The 15,331-nt window shown below is 39.1% G+C and overlaps 1 long non-coding RNA gene across 1 annotated transcript; it reads left to right on the forward strand.

The window, feature by feature from the left end:
- Positions 1 to 833: 833 nt before the first annotated feature.
- Positions 834 to 2,028, forward strand: LOC110675411. The gene is made up of 2 exons (XR_002499463.1): positions 834 to 935; positions 1,994 to 2,028. It is a non-coding gene; the product is annotated as an uncharacterized LOC110675411 (long non-coding RNA).
- The last annotated feature ends 13,303 nt before the right edge of the window (positions 2,029 to 15,331 follow it).

Consider the following 15,331-nt stretch of genomic DNA (forward strand, 5'->3'; position numbering starts at 1 on the left):
CGACAAAATATCATCTAGTCCGGTCTGTCTGAACACCTACCAATTAAAATGAATTAAATTGGGCAAATGTTATTCATGGATTTCTCTATAAATCTATGTGTATTTTTCACAGATAATTGTTTCTTAGATTTATCTCAAATCAATCAGCAATATCTCGCATTCCTTCAAAACTATCTCGATAACAATTTATTTTTATTTTTAAAAATGCCTTACTAAGAAATTTTTAAAGAATTCTAACATTCCTATAAATTGCCTAGTGGAATACGTTCAACTGTTTTTTTTCAAAAACCCTTCCGCAAAAATACTCAAAGAATTTCCCAGTCATTTTGTCAGGGCTTTCTCAAAGGTATATTATTGTTTCTCTAAGATTCTTCCGAAAATTTTACCAATGATTCATCTGAGCATTTCCCAGAGATTTTTTTTTCAAACCGCACTAACGATTCTTTTAGGAAGAAACCTTTCATCAAATTTACGGAGATTGTGCAGTTTATTCTTGAACTTCTTAAAAAAATCTCCAGGGATTCCATTATGTATTATTTCAGGTTTTAGAAAAAACTTCTTTTTTTTGCGAATTTGGTAATCTCAGGATTTTTTTACTCCAGGCATATCTCAATATTTTTTAGGAATTGCTTTACAAATTCCTCTACGAATCACTAAAGAAGAGTTTGAAAGAACTTCATTGTCGATTTTTTGAATAATTGCAGCTTAAATATGATTCGAAAAAAAAATAACTTAACTCCTGTCTAAAATTCAAGAATTAAACCCCTGAATTTCTGAAAATTGTTGACAATGTACCTCACAGAAAAGCTTAAGTGGTCCTTGTAGGAGGTTGTTTGTGCAAAACATTCAATATGTGTACATTTACCCTACCATTTTACCACCACATATGTGTATAAGAAATAGATCGTATTTTATTCAATAAATATTACTATAGGGTGATGTGCTAGTATCCATCGTATTAAGCATTGATCAGTGAGAACTGCAATTTTCCCAGTATTGCAGTGAATGATGCTGATATAAACCGATGCCAAACAATTCTTTCTCAAAACGGCTTTAGCATTGTACAATAACATTTTGATAAATCTTGATCTCTTTTTGGAAATAATGCAAAGAAAATGCATCTTACCGTATTCTCAATCCGTCGTATCGTTTTCAACTCCGTCGCAATCAGTTTCCAGATTCGTCTCACAACTTACGGCTCACTTTGATGTATTGAGTGGTTAAAACACAATACATCAACGCTATAATAAAATGTTTTACTAGAAAATATAGATCTACGGGCATCTCCCTCCATTCCTTCAGCATGATGGAATATACTAATTTCCTTTAAAATTAATTGTTCCTCGTCAAAATTCAGCCCAAACATATGAACACAATTCCTTTTGACCGTACAATTCTGGCATTTGCTCACAGTACAGCGAAAACAACACAATCAAGGGAACCGTATTTTTACGTCGAGGGTCGCGCACACATTGATGCGCACAAGCTTTTTTTTCTCAGTACGACGGATTGAACTTTGTTTACATTCTCAATTATACGCGGCGGTTGAGGAAATTTCGTAAAATTTGGGGATTTATTGAAGTTTTACGGCGTGTGATTGGAATGAAATCCTTCAGTGAAGAAGTACGAAGGTTTTCCATAGTGAAAATAAGTGCCCGGCGATGTAAGTCACACAGGGGGGCGGGAAGAAACTTGTGTTGGAAAGTGGTGTGACTGATGTCGATCGCTAAGCATTTCTCTCAAATCGTGTTCGTCCATGCGATTTCGGTGAAAAAGTGTAAAGTGGATAATTGAACTGAAGTTATTTATCGAAATACAGTAGTTTCATTGCATTTTTGGTGTACAGGTGGACGAATCATAAAAGCTTTCACAAAATTACATTTGGAAAATGAATCTTTGTTGCAGGTAAGTTGGAATATCCGCCGAAGTGGAACATTTTAAGATTGATACGACGAATAGTAGCGCTTACGACGAAGTAGAACGAAACCCTAAGTTCTTGTGCCTCCGCCATGGCAGGACGGCTAGAAAGTCGGTCGTGTTTTACTTATTTTTTACCAATTATCACACAACGTAATTAGGACCCGAATCGCTGCGCGATCAGAGGTTTTTTTTTTTAAATTATTGTTCTTTTTCTACTTCTATAATAGAATAATCTATAATAGAATAATACTTTCATAATAGAAAATGAATGGAATTTTTATTTTTTTTTAGTTACAAATACTTTCAATTTGTAACTAAAATCCGAAGTTTCATGATACTATGCTGCACATATTGATGTAGAACCTATTTTTTTCCTACCTCTTGAAATTCCAAACAAACTTTTTTGAAGGCTTCATTATCGATTAAGTTGTAGTACTGTAGATGTTTAACGCAAAATTTTAAGATTTAAATAAATTTAAAACCTAATGAAAACTTTTGCATTACTCTCAAAATTTGTTGAGGAATTCCTGCTGGATTTTCAGGAATCAGACACTATACATATAAGAAGTCTGCATTTTTTCTCGAAATTCTTATAGCTTACCTTTCTTAAGATGTTTTAAAATGTTGCTAACAAAAATCTAAAGAGAGGTAAATTAAAAGAGTTTCGAAAAAAATGCAGAGTTCTTATATAGAATATGGAATGATTTTTGTACGAGTATGGAAAGATTTTTGTATGAAGTGCCTCAAAAACGTCATGCGAAGGAAAGAAAAACAACAAAATGTTGAAGCTGGTAGAACAAAAGCTGAACAATGGTACAATAAAAGATAATTTATAATTTATTCTTCAGAGGTAAATTACAGAACAATCTAATTAGTAAACAAATAAAACAAATTTCTTCTGAAGATCCATCAGAATCTTCTTTAGAAATTATCCTTGAAATCTATCCTTCCTTGACTTCTGGTTTTCTTCAATTCTGAATGTCGCTCTCGTAACGCTAAAAAAATCAAACTAAGAATATGGTTAAATTATTTCTGAAAAAGTGTTTTAAGGAAGATCAATACAATTTTTTTCATTAATATCTTAATAAATCTTTTCCCCACCTCAGTTATTTTGCTACATGTTTCTCTAGAGATTCCTTTACTGTTATGCTAGTTCCGGAATCAAAACTTTTCCTGGAAGTTTTTCAACAAATTTCCTCTGAAAATTTGAAGGCATTTCAAAAACAATTTTCTTTCCAATTCTTGAATAATCCGGGCATTTGAAGCAAAATTTCTAAAAAGAACAGAAGAATTACGCGATTTCTGAAGTATTTGGAAATATTTCTCAAGGACTTTTGCTGAACCTCGAGGAAGAATTTATTATAACATTTTTGGGAAAACTATTTAAATAAATTCACAGAAGACTTTCTAATTGAACTTCCAGCGATAATCTCAAAATTAGATTTGACAGAGTCAATGATTATTGAAGGGATTGCGAAGGAAACTGATCTTTTGAAAGATTAAGTAACATTTTTCAGGTAAATCCGGGAATATTTTCTCTCGGAATCAATTTGCTAATAAAAAGTAGACATAAAAGGAATGAATGTCCACCAGGAGGAATTCGCTTTGAAAGTGTGAACAAGTCCCACAATATTGTTCGACTAATTTCGAAAAGTTTTATAAAAGCTCTGAAGCCGCCCTTAAATATTCCTCGATTTTGTTACATTTTTTATACCAGGTTATATCTCTGTTACTCATCTGAAAAAAAAGCTTTGCTATGCCGAAGTTCCTTGAATGTTTTTATTTGAAAGTTTTAGTTTTCGACAAAAATTCCCGCTTCGTATTGTCTGAGAAATTCCTTTAGTAATTTTGTCTATTTTTTCAATTATTTTTCTCGGACATTATACAAAAGTCAATGAATGGATTTCTTTAGTGAATTCTCATAATGGAAATCATCAGCATCACCACACACTTCGAGAAGGGTATCCTCCAAAAACATTAGAAATCAGAATGCTGCTTTATGCTAAAACAGCATCATTTGGATTATTCAGAAAAAAAAACGAATTTTCGGAATCAAACTTCCCCTTCTTGTACCACTGTATTTTTCGCAACGGACTGTCGAAAAATTTCGCTATTCGCATACTACAAGAAACTAGTTCTAACAGCAATCAATGGATCGACAGCCGGACGGTTAAGCTTTCGGTTGTCGCGCGATTCACTAAACTCAGAACCGCCACGCTAATGCTGTATAAAACAAGCGAGGTTTTCTCACTATGGTGTTGTAAAACATAAAATAACGTAACTACTGAAGAATTGTTCGTCCATAACAAGAGTCATGTACATTGATTCAGTAAATTTTGCTTCATATTGCGCCTGTAATTGTTTTTTTTTATTATCATCAAAAATTCTGGGGGGGGCCTGGATGGTTCTTGAGGGGGCTTGGCCCCCCTGCCCCCCCCCCCCCCCTGTTCCTACGCCAATGGTCCGCAGCTAGCTCTTCGTAGTCTGGATTCGGCCGGATCACCATAACCGTTTCGATCGATCTGGACGGCGGTTATGTTGTTCTTCCCTTTGTGGTACTCGAGTTCGATTTCGTAGGATTGGAATCGAAGGGCCCACCGGAGGAGTTTCAAATTCCCGGATTCTGCTCCGATTTTTAAGAGCCACAGCAGACTTCTCGCATCCGTCTCCACCTTGAATCGAGTGCCTTCCACGTAGTGCCTGAAGTTATCTATGGCCAGTAGGACTCCGAGACACTCTTTCTCTACTGCCGAGTACTTCTACTGGGTGCAACTCAGCTTCTTACTAAAATATCCGATTACTCTCGTCTGTCCTTCCTGCTCCTGGACTAACGCAGCTCCTACCGCATTCTCTGAAGCATCAGAGTCGATGGCAAATCCGGATTTCTCCAAGCCCGTGGCGGTACCAAGAATAATTGGATTTAAAATGAATATTAGTTTAAGTTGTACAGAATAATTTCCTTATGTTGAATTATACCATTGAAATACCCCTTGTAGTTATCACTCACTTCGAGTGAAATGATGAATGCTTTCTCCCGACGGATAGAGAAAGTAGTATGCGTGAAGGCGATTTTTGACCTTCGCGAAATTCTACTTCGTAGATTTTGCGTAATTTCCAACGACGAAGATTTGCAAATCTCGCGTCTCTGAACTTGACTCTTTCACTTCGTTCTGGTCTGTGGAAGAGGCGAGAGCGGTCCTAGTATCCTAAACGCGCCGTGGTGTGAAGTTCTAGGTGAACTATAGTTAAACGTGAAGAGACTTTTAGGTTACTAATTTAGATTTTTCCCTTATTTCCCTCAATTAGCTAGTTAGGCAAAAGTTAAGTGACGTGGTAGTGCTTTGTGCAAGTTGGCGGTTATTGTGCGAGTGTAGAACCTTGAATGTGATAGGTAATTCCGTGGTGCAATAAGGTGTCCGTGGGCATATGATAAGTTAAGGCTGTGTGTCGGCATGTTTCCGTTGACAGGATTTGTGGCAAGTTGCAAGGCCCGTCGCACCACACACAATCGTCAGCGGTAGTTTTCGACCCCGCATTCCAGCTTCGGAGTTTTCCCGGCGGTACACGTGAGCCGGAGAGGGCAAGCGTACCATCAACCCGCGCCCTTGGCAGGGCAGCAACAGCGAGCGAGTCTGTTTCGGACCGATATACAGCAAACCCGTGTGAACAACAAGCAATGTTCCGTCGACCGTCCCGAACCGTTTTCGAACCGGTGACCCCCGCGTGAGAGTCGCGCACGCTACCGATTAAGCCATCGTTGGCGACGACCACCGATGTGACGGCTGTACCCCGTCGAGCAAGTCCACGAATCCCGTGTGAGGCGCCGTTGAGAACGGCAAGCGAGTAGCAGAAGCGAAGTCCGGAGGAGATCCGCGTGTCAGCCACGTGAGGTGCCGCAGCAACCGCCGATGCCTCCACGCAGGTAAAGTCAAACCGTGAGTACACGTTCATTTATCCCATGCGCATGGTGAATTTTGCCCCTAGCCCGAGTTAAACCGCTAGCGTGATATGAGAAATCGGCATGATAAGTTGGTTATCGAAATCCAACTTATGAAATACTAACTTGTAACTTTGATTATCGATTCAACAAGAGTTCCACCGAGATCCACTCTAAATCACTCACAGACATGTTTCTTAGAGTGTCCTCTAAGAAATCTGAAAGATACAGCTGCAACTCTCTGCAACTCTTCGAGATTTTTGACTATTTTTAGGTATACTCTTTAACCAGCACAAGTAAGAAAATGAGTTGTTTATAATAATGAATATGAAAATTATGAGAAATCAAAGTACAGATTGCGAGGTTTAACTTGGAAAATAATGAAATTGACGCTTCGAACAGTTATGCGATTACGCGTGTATTATATGTCATTTATGCAAATTGTAGCTCTTTTGACCAGAAACAACTTTGCTGCCAAACCTAGGTGTTCAAATGGCTTAATCTTCCAGTTTTGATTTTTGTTCCGCATCTTCATGAGTCGTCAAGATCTGTATCTCCTGATTGAAAATCTATAAAAAAGTTTTTAACGAAGAGAAGGAGGAGAAATTTTGACATCCGTTCCATAAAGTATTGTTCAATGTTGCCTAAAAATTTGAGCTTGTGATTTTTTGCGCTTTTGAAGATATTAAGGTTGAAAAACTGCTCTATTTTTCAAGTTTTTTCATTATTTCTCAAATTTTTTGCTTCGTATTATTTTTTTTTTCTCACCAGAGATTGTGTTTGTTATATATTTATCAGCAAAAAATATAGTGTAGAACTAGCCCTCGTGCGTTAAAATACACTCAAATAAAGATTTAAAAAAAAAAAAAAAAAAGCAAAAAATATATGACATGGTTCTTAGGAAAAATGTCAAATTCAGTGGAAAAATCGTTTTTTTTACTCACTTATTTTCCCTAATTTTGCCAACAACTTGAAAACAGTGGGGGTCATGCACAAATTACGTCACGGTTCAAGGGGGGGAGGGGGTCGAGCCAAGCGTGACAACCCTTACAAAATTTTCGGAGTGCTCATACAAAAAGTGTGACAAAGGGGGGGGGGTCGAAAAAGTTGAAATTTAGCGTGACATAATTTGTGTATCATCCCTAGGCTGTGGAATTTTGACGTCTTCGAGAGAGTTGTTTATTTTATCAAAATGAACAACTTTTCCGAACATACCAAGTCTCTAGAACGTCACAGTAAGAAGTTAGATTGTGGCACCACCTATGCAGACGATTTACGAATTATCCGTTTATGTCAGTAGATGGTCCTTATTGTTACAAAAAACTTTGCCGAAGACACCGAATACCGGAAACGCTTCGTTACCGAGTTATTAATTTTGTCCCGCCAGATTGCGTCCCTGGCCCATAGTGCATTGGTACAAGCTCCCTAAGCGGAACCGAAGCTCTGGATTATCGTATGACTCCGTAGACCAGATCGATCATAATAATCGTACAGAAAATGCATTGTCTCAAGTAAAACGCATAAAACATCACCGGCAAAAGTTCAGAAGTGTGATGAGTGATAAACCACAAGACGCCGTTGAAGGACATCTTGCTAGTGAAGATGAGACCAGAACAGCTTTGCCATCAACAAGCTCCACTGAACCTACACATGGCGCAGACGATGAAAATATCAAACAGATCCGAGCAGTAAGAGCAAAGTTAAAATGTTGCTCTAATGGTTTTACACATCATCTTAACAAAAAGGTAAACTATTTGTTGACGAACTAGGTATCTGCTCTGAACGAACGAAGCCACGCAAAGGGATCTGTCGAACAAGGTGAGATCCGCGTGGGTCACTCAAGCGGTCACTCAGATTACCTATCCCCATAAGAGCATTGGACTGGACAAGAACGTAGCGGAGAAATCGAGAGAAGTTAGTTGTCCACTACTACTGCTCGCGATCGGTCACCGAAGGGCGAACCTCCACACGAATTCCGTTTAGTGTTGTTATATGTTTGGAAAAAATGTTAATTTATTGTAAACATATAATGTCTAGTAAATATAGTGTATTTTTTGTGTAACCTGTGTTGTGTGAACTGTGTTGCAGAAGAATCCCACTGGGAACGTTAAGCCCATCAACGACAATTACTTGCAAATAATTTGGCTGACGACGATTCCGACCAGCGAGAAGAAGGTCATCTGAAGGACATACCAGTTAGCCGAGAGAACGGTATTTTGATGGTACCCAACACTATTGTTTTTTTCTTATGTCAAATTGTTTGACATTCTTTCTTGATAGTAGATTGGGATCGTGGGCTACATCAAACAGCTGGACCACCCGGCCCATGCAGTGTTCGTGCATTCATACGTGGAACAGAGCAAAAATCGAATATCACCATTACTAAGGAACACAATCATGAGGCAAGTTCTCTCCAAGTCGAGTCGGCAGTGTTTTGTTAAGAGTTAACAGAACGCGCAGCTGGATCATCGGATAAACCTGAAAAAAAAAATCATGTGAGGCTTCAGCGTCTACAGTACCGGAATTGATTGTATTAATGTTTTATCTCTCAATTCTTCTCTCATACTATGCGGGTGCGTCTTCTCTTGACAATCGATCACTCTTTTGTTCTCTTGTGTGAGACCAGAATGAACATAAGTCCAAGCTAGTATCTTTAATACACTTTCTATGGAGCAAAGCACGAGTTCACTATTTGACGTTTGAGCGGTGCCATGTTATTTATGTGGCCATGGTAACAAGTGAATTCGGCACCGCTCAAACGTCAAATTAATGAACTCGTGCATCGGTCCATTAAATAATCAATGGACCGGTGGAGTTCACTAATTTGACGTTTGAGCGGTGCCGAATTCACTGGTTTTCATGGTCACATAAATAACACGGCACCGCTAAAACGTCAGATAATGAACACGTGCATTGATCCATAGGTTAATCTGAGACGGGACTCGCGAAGACGGTCTTCTTTTTCTGTGGTTGCTGAGTTTTTTCTTATTCCACTTTGTGTTGATGCCAATCATGCGCAAGCCCTTCAAACTCTCACATGAACCTCTCAGTAAAAAATGATTGCGTTTGCATCACATCGAATCATAAAAAGCCTTATGAGTGAAATTTCATGCCAGCAAACGTAGCAGACATTAGAAATAACTAATCTTGTGTTTAGATTAATCAGCAACTTTGGAAAAAAAAATGCTCCGTCAACTGAGGTTTTCAATAACAGTTTATTGTGAATACAATACCTTTCACTTTTGCAGCCATACAAACTGCGGGCTGCGTTTGACGTTTCGTGACAGCGGAATCTGGGCTGCATATGACGTTGAAATTTTTCCTCTTCGCGAGTCTCTCTCGGGATTAATTCATCGCTAAGGCCAAAATGAACAGCGCAAAATCATCCAAAGACGCAAAAGATTCAATTAGCCGAAAGATCCGGAAGATCTGGACAACATAGACATTTGAATTCGAAAATCTTTTGATGGCAAACCGTTTCTTCGACGTGTACTTAACACTGACGAGGGGACGATACCGTGCACCCCCGTTAATTTGAACGGTTACTCATGCAAATTAACGGGGTTCATTTTTAATTTGAACAACTGGTAACCCTGTACATCCCAATATTGTTGTTTTCTGGGAACCGTATTCTTTGTTATTGTTTAAAAAAAAAAGAACTCACCGTCGTCATAAACTTGTTGATTATTTAGTTTGTTGTAAAAGTTATAATGGAAGCGGAAAAAGGCAAGAAAAGGCAAGTAATTTCATAAATTCTAATATAGTGCATGATTTATCTTCATCTCAACTTAAATTGTAGGTTGCTTTCCGGTGAAAACAAGGAAAATGTTGGGACTGCTGTGAACAAAAAAAGAAAGCATGTTACACTTACGTTGGAGCAGAAGCTGGAAGTGATCGAGCAACTGGATGTAGGAAAAACTTCCCTTGAAAAAATTGCTCGTAGGTTCAACGTCTGCAAGTCTACAGTATTGTACATTTCCCGCAATAGGGACTCGATCAGAACAACTGAAAGCCGGTATAGAGAAAACGGAGTCTCTGGTAGGCGCACTACCAAAACAGCAAGATTTGTCGATTTGGAGGAAGCTCTGTTCGTGTGGATGCTGCAGGAGAGAAATAAAAAGCACACAATTACGCCAGACGCAGTAAAAACCAAAGCGGAGCTGCTATTCTCGATGTTCCAGAAAAAGCAGAAATATCCGAAAGATGTGACGTTCACCGCTACAAATGGGTGGTATGATAGGTTCCGTAAACGTTATGGCTTGCGCATGCTTACTGTCTCGGGTGAAAAAGCTTCCGGAGATGAAGAAGCATTAACTTCCTTCAAAGACCACCTAATGCAGATCATTTTGTCGAAGGGATACGAGAAACTTGAGATATATAACACTGACGAGTCAGGACTGTTTTTCAAACTATTACCATCTCGAACGCTGACTTTGCTCGATAAAGACATAGCGGAAGGGAGGAAAGTGATAAAATCCCGCGTCACTTTCATGCCATGTTGCAACATCGACGGATCAAACAAGTTGCCACTGATGCTTTTGGGAACTGCTGAAAATCCGAGGAGCCTGCCTAAGGACAAATCGTTGCTTCCGGTTTACTACAAAAGTTCGATGAAAGCATGGATGAACAGGGTACTTTTCAGGGAGTGGTTCTTTGATCAATTCGTGCCTTCAGTTGAAGCATTTGCAAGAATCAATAACCGCGAACCGCGTGCTTTACTTTTGCTTGACAACTGTTCGGCACACCACGATGGTGGTGATACTCTTTAGTATGGTGAGATAAAAGTTGTATATCTACCTCCAAATGTCACGTCAATCGGCCAACCCATGGATCAGGGAGTCCTCAATGCGGTCAAGAAACGTTATAAAAAGAAGCTAATGTTGCACTTACTTTTGACTAACGACGATTTGGATTTCGAAGAGAAGCTGAAGAAAATTTCATTGCGTGAAGTTATCAACTGGCTTCACACTATTGAAGGATCATGGAAAAAGTTGATCGACGAGTATCCACAGTTTATCTTGGATAGCGACGAAGACGACTCTCTTGATGCGGATGTTTTAGCCTTAGTGGCTTCTTTTACTAACGCTTTAGAAGAACATCAATCTTCCGATGAAGTGATGCAATGGCTGGATGATAGTGTCTATGATTTGAATGGATGCAAAATTACTGGAGATTGCGATCTGTATACAGATCAAGAGATCGTGGATTACATTATTAACCGTCATGCTGATTCCAATGATTATTCCTCTCCGGATTTACATGATTCTACAAGTGAGATTGAACAACATGACACGATTACTGAAAGTGCCATTCAAATTGTGGAATGTAATGAAGATCGTGAAAAACACGACAAGGCAATCGAAAGTGTGGATTATCTCATCAATTTTATGGAAGAAAAAGGGGACGTACCGTAATTCGGGGTGTAGTTGATCAGCGGGGAGAAGTTGATCATTCCCGTACCCACATGTATAGACTGTTATAAGAGCTATGACACGATTTCAATTATCACAATATCTGAGTTGTGGCATTACCTGATAGCTACTCTTGATTTTCATAAATTCGGTTCGGAAATTTTTCATGAACTGTTGAAGGGTTCTTCTCCAAACAATCGACTTTTTCCTCGGCTATACAAAGCTACAGTTTTAATAAATTGTTTCATACATTCCAGATATGTTTTGTGTACCCAGTTTCGAATTTGTATTGAGAATACAATTACCTTTTTTTAGAGAAAAATGATATTTTTCCAAGAGGGTTGCTAATTTCAAAGAAAATTGCCTACCTTTAGGCGTTTAATGTGGTGTAATCTGTAATTCACAACTTTCAATTGAAAAAATACCCGATTTATCAATAAGTTGTAAGATTTTTAAGTCTCGATTCAGATTCAGTGACCCCATATTTAGTGAATAGCATACTTCTTTATTTTAGGAAACCTATCGCAGTAATTGATCAACTTCACCCCGGAATCAAAAACACCACTTTTTGATCTCCAAAAATTGTTTTTGTTATTACGATAATAATTCGTCAAAATTTCATTTATATAATTCGTTAAACATTCAACCAGTACAGGTTTTAAAAATATTTGGATGATAATACATGCATCCCACTAGGAATTATAGCACAGAATCGCTCAAAAGTGATCAACTTCCCCCCAGTTTACGGTACTGGAAGTCACAAGATTGAAAATATGTGAAAACCAAGCTGATCGAGTTGGAGTGGAAACGGCGTAGAGAATGTTGAGTCAATATTGTTATGACTGTCCCTGGTCGGAATTGTTATTGGTAATGTTTTTATTCTAATACATGCTCAAATAAACTTTGAAAACCCGTCGATGTATTTACGTAAAAATCGAATTAATTGTACTTACTACCAGTAAATGAAAGAAAACGTAGCAAAAATTTCAGTGCTGTAAACATTCGACACTTTGCGCGACGTTCGTTTCGTTGCCATGGTCAGCAGTCACAACACGAGCTTTCGAATGAACGTCGATAAACACAAAAAAGTGTCAATTGAAATATCGTCTGACACGATGACATTTGCATAAATCATAAGTTTTGCATAGATTTCAGACATCGGATCATAAACAACATGAATAGTATGATCTTGCCCAGTGAAGCGTATAATACATTTTTGATGCTATTATCGCATTGCTGTTACATTCACATGCTAGAGGTTTCAAAAAATTCATTTGTGACATTCAGGTTGCTACTGATACATTCTTACTGCAGCCATGAATGTATTACCTGACATGGGTAAGAGTAGCGTGCAATTCTTTTCAGCCTCCCATGAACGTTATGCTGTTGTGGATGACGGGAATGCGAAATGAATGTAAAAAACAATCACGACGCAGCTGCGATCGTAGCGACAACTCTTCATTCGTTTGCTTCTGATCCAAATCGCCACTTCAACACAGCTGCGTTTTCACTGCTGCACAATGGACCGATGCACGAGTACACTATTTGACGTTTGAGCGGTCCCGTGTTTTTACGTGACCATGGCAACGAGTGAATTCGGCACCGCTCAAACGTCAAATTAGTGAACTCGTGCATTGGTTCATGGACCTTTGCACGAATTCACTAATTTGACATTTGAGCGGCGCCGTATTCACTAGCTACCATGGTAACGCTAAAACGTCAACGACTAAACTTGTGCATTGGTCCATTGGAGGAGAGGGCGTTCATTGGAAGCAACAAAAAAGTGGCACAAACGGAGCACCAGGGTTTTTTTAGGTTTGCTTCTACCCTCTTTATTCGTAGGTTTCTGCTTCGAGCCGTTCTCGCACAAGGTGCTGTCCATAAACAACGTGGTCATCCATGGGGGAAGAAGGGCGGGGGTAGTTTGTTTGACCAAAGATCACGATCGGCACATTTTTTTTGTATAAACGAAAAACCGACCGACGAAGGAAGAGGAGTCTAAAAATAGAAAAATAACCCCAGAGTTTATGAATGGAGAGTTGCGCGAAGAGTGAAACCAAATCTACCTATCAAACTGTCAAACCGTCTACCTATCGAGCAGGCCAGCAAAACAGATAGGGGCTATTTTCGAAGACGAAGAAGAACAACCATTCAAAGAAGTCTCTTCGCGCAACTCTTCATTCATAGACTCTGAATAACCCGTGAGTTATGGACAGCCCTCAAGCTGGTGCGGCTGGTTGATACAAGAATGAAAAGAAAAACATATTTCAATCGGTGCACATTGTGAGTGGCACATTATGATAATACAGATTAACGTCTACTACAGTAATTCATTACAACCATGATACATTTATTGCTGACCAAAAAATAGTCACAGTCGCGCATGACTTTTATTTTCAGTATCACATGAAAGTTTTTGTTGCATGAAAGTCATGGTAGTCTATGTGTGATTGTCACGCTCACTACAGTTTTTGACGGTACATTTTGGTTCACTGACTCTATGTGCCATGTGATTTTTGACGTTTGAACCATTATTAATTTGAACGATGTGCAAATTAGCGGGGTTCAAATTAAAAAGTGTTCAAATTAAAAGTGGTCAAACCAACGGGGGTACCCGGTAGTCATTTTTGTTTCTGACATACAGCTACAACTGTTGTCGATAGCCGAAGTCTGGATCATGTACAGCACATTCGTCACGGCACCACTTTGCTTTGAGCAAATTTTTACCATTGATGGTAGTATTGGCTGTCGCAACGCAACGGCATACGCGCATCACCTTAAGGCTGTATTACTGGAAGAGGGTGAGCTGGATAAAGCCCCTCTTGAGGACTGCTCAGGCTTTGGAAAATTCAAAGATCATTGACACACGAGCCATAATTTCATCCCATTTAACCGCCTGCGTTCATACAACACGCATGACATTTGTCGTTTGTTGAAGATAACAAGCCATGATCAAAAACAAAACAGACACACACCATCCACTGTTTGGCGTCGATCACTGTGTGTCAATACTTGTAACATTCGCTGACCCATTCTCATTCTGATCAAGAAACAGAGGCGAATATGTTTTATTATCTGGGTTATGTTTGCAACCAAAGGGGTTTTCAATGATCCAACTGATTATAATTAGGATGTTAAAGGCGGCATTACCAGAAAATATGAAAGTTATTACCAATTTCATGCAAAACATAAATCACCCGAATGGCTCGATTCTGTTGCAGTCTGTGAGAGTTGCTGCTCTTGAACGCTCTCGTGCCACGTACCAAACGAGAGAGTGAATGTTCACATTCATAGGGCACTCTGAATGCGATGTGCCACGAACTGTTATGGTTCGCGAACTGTTACACTCTCCGAATATGGTTCGATTGGCTTATTTGGATCAAAATACAAATACTGGGACTGCTGGAGAATAGTGAAAACAGCCATTAGGAATGCAGTTGAGAGCAACGTCGGGTATGTGGGATGGAACAATTGGTTCGACGAGGAATGTAGGCAGATTTTGGGGGAGAAGAATGCAGCGCGAGCGGTCATGCTGCAGCAAGGGACCCCGCAGAACGTGGAACGTCATAGACGGAAACGGTAACAGCAGACCCGCCTCTTTCGGGAGAAAAAGTGAGAGGTTGTTTCCGAGATACGACCGCCAAGTTGACGTTAGATAACGTTAGCTTCTTCTATTTCCTGATTTAGGACCGTCACGAACTTATGAAAAATTTCTAGGTACTGACAAAAAATCGAATCAATTTTCAAACTATTTGTTGCATGTCAATTCTGATCTATTATGGACATTTAGTGTTATTATTTGGTTGGTCCAGTTAACACTTCAACACCGATAGAACCGGTCGATGGAAGATGAAGCATGAGCGGTAACTTTTGCTCTCCAAACAAATATACCGGTCGAACGTTAGGTCCATTCATGATCTACTAAGATTGGTTGCTTTAGTGGATACCGAAGCCGGTTTGAGGTAGAGGTTCTTGTCCATGAAGTCCACTAACTCTGTGTACTCCTCTTTGCTCAAATCGATGTTGAAATTACTTGTCACTATGATTGGAATGGTCTCCTTTT

Source organism: Aedes aegypti, chromosome 2 (assembly GCF_002204515.2).
Source record: "Aedes aegypti strain LVP_AGWG chromosome 2, AaegL5.0 Primary Assembly, whole genome shotgun sequence".
Classification (NCBI taxonomy): domain Eukaryota; kingdom Metazoa; phylum Arthropoda; class Insecta; order Diptera; family Culicidae; genus Aedes; species Aedes aegypti.